Raw genomic sequence first — 10129 nt, forward strand, 5'->3', positions numbered from 1 at the left:
TCAATCAATCAATAAACATTTATTACGTGCCTACTATGTGCTAAATGCTGAGGATCCAAAAGACCTCTTTTTTTCCTCTAGGTGGTTCTCAAAAGTAGGGTCTAGAGAATCCTGGGGATCTCTGAAACCCTTTTAGAGGGTCTACAAATTCAAAAATAGTTTTTATTTCCAATATGGTAAATGTCTATAAACATAATCCAGATAAACAAAAACTCTTTAGAGAGATCCTCAATTTTTAATAGGATAAAGATACTGAAAACAAGTTTGAGAACCACTGCGAGCTTATGATCTTAATGGGGGATATTCAAACAAATATTTACAAAAGAAGCAAACAAGATAAATAGGAAATAACAAGGCTTTCTGTAAGTGGGACTTAATTGAGACCAGGAAGATCAGGAGTTAGAGCAGAAAAGGGAGGTAGGAAGAGAACCAGGAGAAAGTATTGTCCCAAAGATCTAGAGAGGAGAGAGTACCAGTGAGGAGAGTGATCAATAGTGACAAGCTACAGAGAAATCGATGGGAATTGAGAAAAGGCTACTGGATTTGGTTTTTAAGGGATCATCAAAACCTTTGGAGAGAACAGTTTTTAGGTGGATTGATAAGATTGGGAGTTAAGAGTGAGAGGAGAGGGTTAGCTACAAAAGGCAGAAGAGCAATAGGATAGATGGGAGAAACATATGAATGGTTTATGGGTTTTGGTTTTTGGTTTGTTTTGTTATTTAGGATAGGGGAGACAAGGGCTTGTTTGTAGGCTGTAGGAAGTGAACTAGGAGAGAGACAGACTGAAAATAAGAGAGTGGGGATGACAGGGCAATCTGCTAGAAGAACTGCTATGGAATGTGCAATAAAGAGTGGATGAGATGTATACAAGGGTTGCCCAGTAGCACTGAGAGACCTATTATAATATAAATTTGTGTTAGATCCCATCAGAACAGTTAAGTAGTTTTCTCCGTTTTCATTCAAGGAGTGCAGGAAATAAATGGTGGAAATGATCCAAGGTTGACAATCTCTTCATCATTGGAATATTCAGGATCTGCCCTGAAGTCAGGAGAACCTGAGTTCAAATGTGGCCTCAAGACACTTAACACTTCCTAGCTGAGTGACCCTGGGCAAGTCACTTAACCCCAATTACCTCAGCCAAAAAAAAAAAAATACTTGGGGTCTGTCCTAATAACTTTAGAATTGATTGTATGAAGGAGACACTGGCACAGGACCGCTCAGCATGATATGCTCTATGAGCAAAGCAGAATTGAATTAGATGCACAAAGTTAAGAGTCCACCCTAAATGTTCATAGGGATTATTCATGTCTGACCGGTGGCAGAGCATTCTGAGCTAGAATTGGTCTGATCAACCACAGTCAGACACATTCTAACTGAACTCTAATATAGTGATGGAATTTTGGTCCTCTTTGAAAATGGAAGGACAGCAACCATCATTGAAATGGGGCTATAGCACATAACCTCACAGAGCTTTTTCGAAGAAAGTGCTTTGTACGTCCCAAAATGCTATTAGAAATATAAACCCTCCTTGGAGCAAAACTGAAAATTCAGTAACATCACAGAGCTAATTCAAAATCATCCTATTAAGAGCTTTGCTCCACATCTGTCTCAAAGAAGACTTTTTCTAGGATAATTCCATTTCCCAGAAATACTCTTTCCTTTCTTGTAGTCCCTCCTGTTAGCACTTTGAACCTGAACTTATGTACTTATCAACGTGGCCCTAGTTGTTTTTAAAAAGAGTCTTATCTCTGCATCTAGATTATGAAAGGGAAGGACCTAATTCTTATTCTTTTCAGGTCTTCCTGAACATATAGTAGGTGTTTAATTTTGGAGGTTTTGAATGGGAAGGGAGGTGGCTCCCCAAAGAGGCAACTATATCTTGGGTGAGAAAATACTTATTGATTTTTTTATAGAACTTTATGGTTTGCATAGTGTTTTCTTTCTTTTTTGCATAGTGCTTTCTAATCTAGATTAAATAATTTGATGGTCATGACTGAAGAGACTATTGACTAGCTTGCTATGTGAGCTAGATTAGGTTACTTCCCCTTTTGGGGCCTCAGTTTTCCCTGTTAAGTGAAAAATTTATACTGGGGAGTCTTTAAAAACCCTTCTTGGTTCAAACAATTTGCTGTTACTTTTTAAAAAAAATGTCTTTTGTTAAATATTTCCTAATTGTATGTAAAAAAAGTAACGTTTTTAAATTTTGAGTTCCTGCTTTTACTTGTGTTATTATTTTTTATTTTCAATTAAAGGTCCAGGAACTCCAAGTTTTAAAAAGTGAATGTTAAATATTTCTTACATGTAATATACATGTAATATGCTTTTAGGCCCGGGGGGGGCATATGTAGGTATGCTGTGAAGGTGCCCATTAATTCTTAAAAGTATGGAATTTGGAATTCTTTGTTTTGTGACGAAAATGCAAGGGACCTTGGGGATAAAGGGCACCACTTGCACTTTGGGCTTGGATTCAGAAGACCTGAGTTTGAATTCTCATTCTGAGATCACAAGTTGTACGATCTTAAGCAGATTCCTCCCCTATAGAATGAAGAAAGCCTGAGATTTCCTTCCGTTTTTAATCTAAGCTTGTACAATGCTGAGCCCAAGTCTCCCCAGTCTATTTTCTTCAGTGTTAATGGTGATAATCCTCATATGCTATTCTAACAGCCTTGTTTATGAGGAGAGTGATTTGTTAGAAATGTGAGCTGTGATTGTTAATGTAGCCCAAGTGTCAGAGGAAGACTGAATTTTCTTGGCAGTTGGATCAGATTGTGTCTTAGGGTTTCTCAGTAAGAACAACTCATCTTTTTGGCTTGGGCCCTTATCCAGAATCTTTCTCTGGGGAAAAAAAGTATCACAATCTGTTTTGACTTTTCCTGATGATGATTAGACTATTCCTGTAAATAACAGAGCTTTTACTACTAAGATTTGTATTAGGAAAGCAATGTAGTATAGCCAAGTCATTTCAAAATATATACAGGACTTGGAAGGGGCATGCATCCCTGGGCCTGCTTAGTGGATATGAAGCTCAGAACTCTCAATTAATGCGTTTTTCAACTCCATAACTTTTTCCCTTCCAGAATACTTTAATCTCAGGCTTCCCAAATTCTCATCAGCCATAGAGAATGTCTAAGAGAAGCCTTAATAACCTAAAAATCCCTGGATTTTGGGTCTTTAAGGGAAGACCTTAGCTTACAAAGTCCAAGGTCTCCTGTTGCACAGAAGGCCGTCTCCAGTCTTCCTAATCTATAGGCCCAGATGACTCTAGAGGGGAAAGGGAGGCAGATGACCTTGGGAAGCCTTAAATCCAATTCACTTGTATATCATGAGATCATCTTCCTGATATCATGGTCCTCTTCAAGAATGAAGGACAAACAATAACAACAACTTAGATTGCTACTTCCCAAGTTATCATTGGCCTGTTGCTGCTGCTAAGATGTGGCTCCCAGTTCTCTGCAGTCCATTTCTCCTGGTCAGTGCAGCTAGGTGGCTAGAACACTGACCTTGATTGAAGTCAGAAACACGAGGTCAAATCCAGCCTGAATCACCCTAACTTTAACCTTTATCTGCCTTAGTTTCTTCAATTGTAAAATGGCAATAAAAGTAGCATTCACTTTCCAGAATTGTGAGGATCAAATGTAAAGATGGCACTTAGTATATACACACACATATGCATGGAATGTGTGAATGTGTATGTATATATTTGTATATATACACACATGCATGTATATATTTGTGTGTAGTATATGTGGGTATATATGTATGTGGTATGTATCTGTATATATATTTCTACATACACACATAAAAATACATATAAATACCATACATATATATCCACATTATACTGTGCTCACATACAGATTTTTGCCAACTTTACTATATATACAAATATATACACCCCTCCACATGTATCCCCCATATGTGTGTGTGTGTATATAAATATAATGGAAAAAACCTTGGATTTCAAGTCAGAGGACTTGGGATTCAAATTCTTCCATTTAGTGCTGTATGGCTATGGGCAGATCAATTATCCCCACCCTCTTTTTTTTTTTTTTTTTTTTTTTTTTTTTGCTGAGGCAATTGGGGTTAAGTTACTTGCTCAGGGTCACATAGCTCAATTCACCTTTCTTGAACTTGGCTTTTTCATCTTTAGAATGAGGGGATTGGTCTAGATGACTTTTAAAGTCCTTTTCTGCTCTAATTCTGTGATCTGATAATCTTTTCACACCTAAGGTGATCATCTTCACAAATTTTTCTGGTGACACCATTTTTATCATTTATTATCATTACATTCCTGGGGAATTGAAATAGTCCTCATAACACTCCCCATGAGATTGGTGGTTTGAGTAGTATCTCCCTATAACAGATGGGAAAACTGAGTTCAAAGAGGTCATTATTTTTACCCATGATTATTCAGCTAGGAGTATGGCGCTCTTTCCACTATCCCAGACCAGCAGGAATGATCCCAGGGATTCTTGGGGATCAGTTTTGTCATCTGTAAAATGGTGGGAGAAGGGAAATGTTGCATTAGCTGGTTTGTCCAGCACTAGTCTATGGAAAGCTCCCTGGAAAGAATTCTTTTAATGAGGGTTAGTTCATAGTTATTGTCTGGATTGGGCTGAGTAGTTTCTCTGTCTTCTCAGGAATTTTGACTTGCTCAGGCCCTTCCCCTCAACTTAAAAAAAAAAAATCACTCAAAAACCTGATTATCTTCTATCTGTCTTACTGGTTCAAACAACCAACCTTGATAAAGAAAACTGGGAGAGGTCCATACCACTCAGTATAAGGAAGTTCCCCTGTGTTCTGATAGATTAGATAAGTCTTTGTGATCCCATTTGGGATTTGCTTGGCAAGGATACTGGAATGATTTGCTGTTTTCTTCTCCAGCTCATTTTATAGATAAAGAAACTGAAGCAAACAGGGTTAAGTGACTTGACCAAGGTCACACTGCTAATAAGTGTCTGAGGCCTGATTTTACTTTAGAAAGATGAGTCTTTCTGACTCCAGACCTAGCACTCTGTCAAATTGTGCCTCTTAGCTTCTCTGTGTACTTACATTCGCCTTCTAAATGATAACAGCTAGCATTTTTTTCCTCTTATACTTTTAAAAAGAGTATTTTATTTTTCCAAATACACATATAATTTTCAACATTCATCTTTGCAAAACCTTGTGTTCCAAATCTTTCTCATTCTTTTCCCCTTCCCTTCCTTTCCCCAATGTAGAGTAAACATGTGCAATTCTTCTGAACATTTCCATATTCCTCATACTGCACAACAAAAATCAAATCAAAAGGGGAAAAAAAGCTTGAGAAAGAAAGAAAGAAAAACAAGCAAACAACAAAAAAGGATGAAAATACTATGTGGTGATCCACATTCAGTTTCCACAATTCTCTCTCTGGATGCAGATGGCTCTTTCCAAGTTTATTGGAATTCTCTAGAATCACCTCAATGTTGAGAAGAGCTAAATCCATCACATAATCACATAATTTTGTCGGTGCTGTGTATGATGTTCTCTTAGTTCTGCTCACTTCCCTTAGCATCAGTTTATGTAAGTCTTTCCAAACTTTTCTGAAATCAGCCTGCTCATCATTTCTTATAGAACAATAATATATTCCATAACAATATATATACCATAACTTATTCAGCCATTCCCCAACTGGGCCAATACCCCATGGGCATCCACTTAATTTCCAGTTTTTTGCTACTACAAAAAGGGTTAAATTGATTTTAAAGTTTCCAAGACATTGTAAAGACTATCTCATTTGATGCTAGCAACAGTATGCAAAGGAGGTATCACTCCTATTTTACAGATGAAAAACAGATCCAGAGAAGTTAAATGGCTTGTCCCAAATCACCTAGCTCATAAATAAGTAACTAAGGATTCAAACTTTGCATTATATGGGTAGATAGATGATTTGCATCTTGAGGGAAGGGCCACAAGAGGGCAATACTTCAGCCAAAGAAACAAAGACCTGGTCAAGGGATTTCAGGCACTCTTTTTTTTTTTTGGGGGGGGGGAGGGAAGGTGCAAAGGGGGAGGGAAAGAAAGAGGGGAAGAAGAGGGAGGAAGACTCCTGACTCCTTCAAATCATTTCAGGAGGCTAAAACCTATTCTCTCATCTCATAAGAATAGTCTCGATCAAAGAAGCCTCTAGTTCATCATGGATTATTACAACAGCTAAAACCCCAAGTTTATAATCTGAAGTTCTGGATTTGAATTCTGAATTTATCAATTAGTAACTATTTGGGCAGGTCTCTTTTTTCAGTCCCTCTAGTGCCCATCTGTCAAATGTTCTAGCCCCTCCCAGAACTATTATGATGATCAAAAAGCAAGAAAGTGATTTCTGTCCTTGAGGGACTGACATTTTCTACTCAGATGAAATAATGGATGGAAAAGGGCTCAGTTAGGAGCAATGTGCTGACATTGGAGCTATGAGAGGATGGAGAGAAGATGAGTGTAAGGGAAGTGAGAAGACCTGGCTGAGAGGTGGGAGACTGGGCTTCTTTCCCGGGGTTGTCCCTCAGTTACAGCTAGAACGTACGGTGTTTTTCCTTTTATCGGAAGCTTAGTTTCATTGCCCACAAAATGAGAATCTTGGGCTGGTCGAAGACTATGGGATCTTTCAACTCTATTAAATAATCTTAGGTTCTAAAATTCCTTCCAGTTCTGACAGTGTGTCTGGTATCTAGGAGATTTTGTGGCTTATGCAGCTCTGCCACCTTCTGGCCATACCCTCTAAGGGCATCTCCCAACACTTGTGAGTTAGTCCCTCTGGCCACTAAAGGTGATTTCTTTAGGAGGCAAACTGGGTCATAGATTTAGAACTTAAAAGGACCTTAGAATAGATTCATGATTTAGGCCTAAAAGGTGATATTGTAAGCAAATTAGGAGATCAAGGGATAATTTACCTCTCATATTTTTGGGGAAAGGAGGAATTTATGACCAAACAAGAAATAAAGGACATTATGAAATGCAAAATGGATAATTTTTATTACATTAAATTTAAAAAAAAGTTTTGCACAAAAAAACCAATGTAGACAAGATAAGAAGGGAAACAGAAAACTAGGAAAGAATTTATATAGCTGGTGCATCTGATTAAATCTCATTTCTAGAATATATGGAGAATTGAATCAAATTTATAAGAATGTAGGTCATTGATCCAACCATTCTGGGAGAGCAGTTTGGAACTAGGCTCAAAGGGCTAGCAAATTGTGCATACCCTTTGATCCAGCAGTGTTTCTATTGGGCTTATGTCCCAAAGAGATCTTAAAGGAGGGAAAGGGACCTGTATGTGCAAGAATGTTTGTAGCAGCCCTTTTTGTAGTCACCAGGAACTGGAAACTGGGTGGGTGCTAATCAGTTGGAGAATGGCTGGATAAGTTATAGTATGTGAATGTTATGGAATATTATTGTTCTATAAGAAACGATCAGTAGGATGATTTCAGAGAAGTCTGGAGAGACTTACATGAACTGATGCTATGTGAAATGAGATTATTGTCCATGGCAACAACAAGATTATAACAGCATCAATTCTGATGGACGTGGCTCTTCTCAACAATGGGATGATTCAGGACAGTTCCAATGATCTTGTGATGATCCCAGAGAGAGGACTGTGGGAACTGAGTGTAGATCAGAACATAGCATTTTCGCTTCTTTTAGTATTGTTTGCTTGAATTTTATTTTCTTTTTCATTTTTTCCTTTTTGATCATATTTTTCTTGTGCGGCAAGATAATTGTATAAATATGTATGCCTATAAAAATATAAGTCATTTCCAAATTGATAGATTGTCAAAGGACAGGAACAGACAATTCTCAGATGAAAGAATCAAAGCTATCAGTAGTCATATAAAATATTAAAAATATAAAAAAATCACTATTGTTTAAAGAAATGCAAATTGAAATAATTCTGGGGTACCACTTCACATCTGTCAGATTGGCTAACATGACAAGAAAAGATTGATAAATATTGGAGGGGATGTGGAAAAATTGGGACACTAATGCATTGTTGGTAGAGTTGTGAACTGATTCAACCACTCAGGAGAACAATTTGGAACTATGACCCAAAGGCTATAAAACTGTGCATACCCCTTTTTCCCACAATACCACTACTGGGTCTGTATCACAGAAAGATCATAAAAGAGGAAAAAGGACACATGTGTGCAAAAATGTTTTTAACAGTTCTTTTTGTGATGGCAAGAACTTGGAAATTGAAGGGTTGCCCATCAATAGGGGAATGACTGAATAAGTTATAATATATGAATGTAATTATATTGTTCTATAAGAAAGGATGATGATCAACAGGACGATTTCAGAAAGGCCTGGAGAGATTTACATGAATTGATGCTAAGTAAAATGAGTAGAATCAAGATAATATTGTACACAGCAACAATTCCTGTGTGATGATCAACTGTGATGGACTTGGCTCTTTTCAACAATGAGGTGATTCAGGCCAATTCCAATAGACTTGTGATGGAGAGAGCCATTTGCATCCAGAGAAAAGACTATGAAGACTGAATATAGTATTTTCATCTTTTGTTGTTGTTGTTGTTTGCTTGCTTTTTTTTTTTTTCATTTTTTTCCATTTTTGATTTGATTTTTCTTGTGCAGCATGATAGATGTAAAAATACGCATAGAAGAATTGCATGTCTTTAACATATATTGGATCACTTGCTATCTAGGGGAAGGGAGGGAGAAAATTTAGAACACAAGGATTTTTAAAAAATAACTTTTTATTGATAGAACTCATGCCGGGGTAATTTTTTTTACAACATTACCCCTTGCATTCACTTCTGTTCTGATTTTTCCCCTCCCTCCCTCCACTCCCTCCCCCAGATGGCAAGCAGTCCTTTACATGTTGAATAGGTTACAGTATATCCTGGATACAATATTGTATTGTATTGTATATTGTATATTGTATATACGTGTGCAGAACTGAACAGTTTTCTTATTGCACAGGGAGAATTGAATTCAGAAGGTATAAATAATCTGGGAAGAAAAACAAAAAATGCAAGCAGTTTATATTCATTTCCCAGTGTTCTTTCTTTGGGTGTATCTGCTTCTGTCCATCTTTGATCAATTGAAACTGAATTAGCTCTCTTTATCGAAGAGATCCACTTCCATCAAAATACATCCTCAAACAGTATCATTGTTGAGGTATATAATGATCTCCTGGTTCTGCTCATTTCACTTAGCATCAGTTCATGTAAGTCTCGCCAGTCCTCTCTGTATTCATCCTGCTGGTCATTCCTTACAGAACAATAATATTCCATAACGTTCATATAGCACAATTTACTCAACCATTCTGCAATTGATGGGCATCCATTCATTTTCCAGTTTCTAGCCACTACAAACAGGGCCGCCACAAACATTTTGGCACATACAGGTCCCTTTCCTTTCTTTAGTATCTCTTTAGGGTATAAGCCCAGTAGAAACACTGATGGATCAAAGGGTATGCACAGTTTGATAACTTTTTGAGCATAGCTCCAAATTGCTCTCCAGAATGGCTGGATGTGTTCACAATTCCACCAACAATGTATCAGTGTCCCTGTTTTCCCACATCCCCTCCAACATTCCACATTGTCTTTCCCTATCACTCTAGCCAATCTGACAGGTGGAACACAAGGATTTTCAAGGATGAATGTTGAAAACCATCTTTGCATATATTTTGAAAATAAAAAGCCATTATTAAAAAAGAAATGATGAGCAGACTGATTTCAGAAGATTTCAGATTCCTGAATCCAAAGTCAGGAGAACTGGATTCAAATTCTGACTCCAAAATTTAGCTCCATGGCTGATGTGTAAAACACCCAATCTTTCTAAGCCTCCTTTGTAAAATGGGGTAGTGAAAGACTTACATGAACTACTACTGAATGACTTGAGCAGAACCAGGAGAACATTGTACATAGTAACAGCAAGATTATGTAATAATCAGTCATATTAGGCTTAATTCTTTTTAGCAATTCAGTGATCCAAGACAATTCCAATAGACTTGAGATGGAAAATGTCATATGCATCCAGAGAAAAAACTATGGGGACTGAATGTAGATCAAAACATCCTATTTTCACTTTTAACTTTAGTTGTATTTTTCTTTTTTGTAGTTTATCCTGCTTGTCCTGATTTTTCTTTCCCAAC

The sequence above is a fragment of the Antechinus flavipes genome, chromosome 2 (assembly GCF_016432865.1).
Source record: "Antechinus flavipes isolate AdamAnt ecotype Samford, QLD, Australia chromosome 2, AdamAnt_v2, whole genome shotgun sequence".
Lineage (NCBI taxonomy): Eukaryota > Metazoa > Chordata > Mammalia > Dasyuromorphia > Dasyuridae > Antechinus > Antechinus flavipes.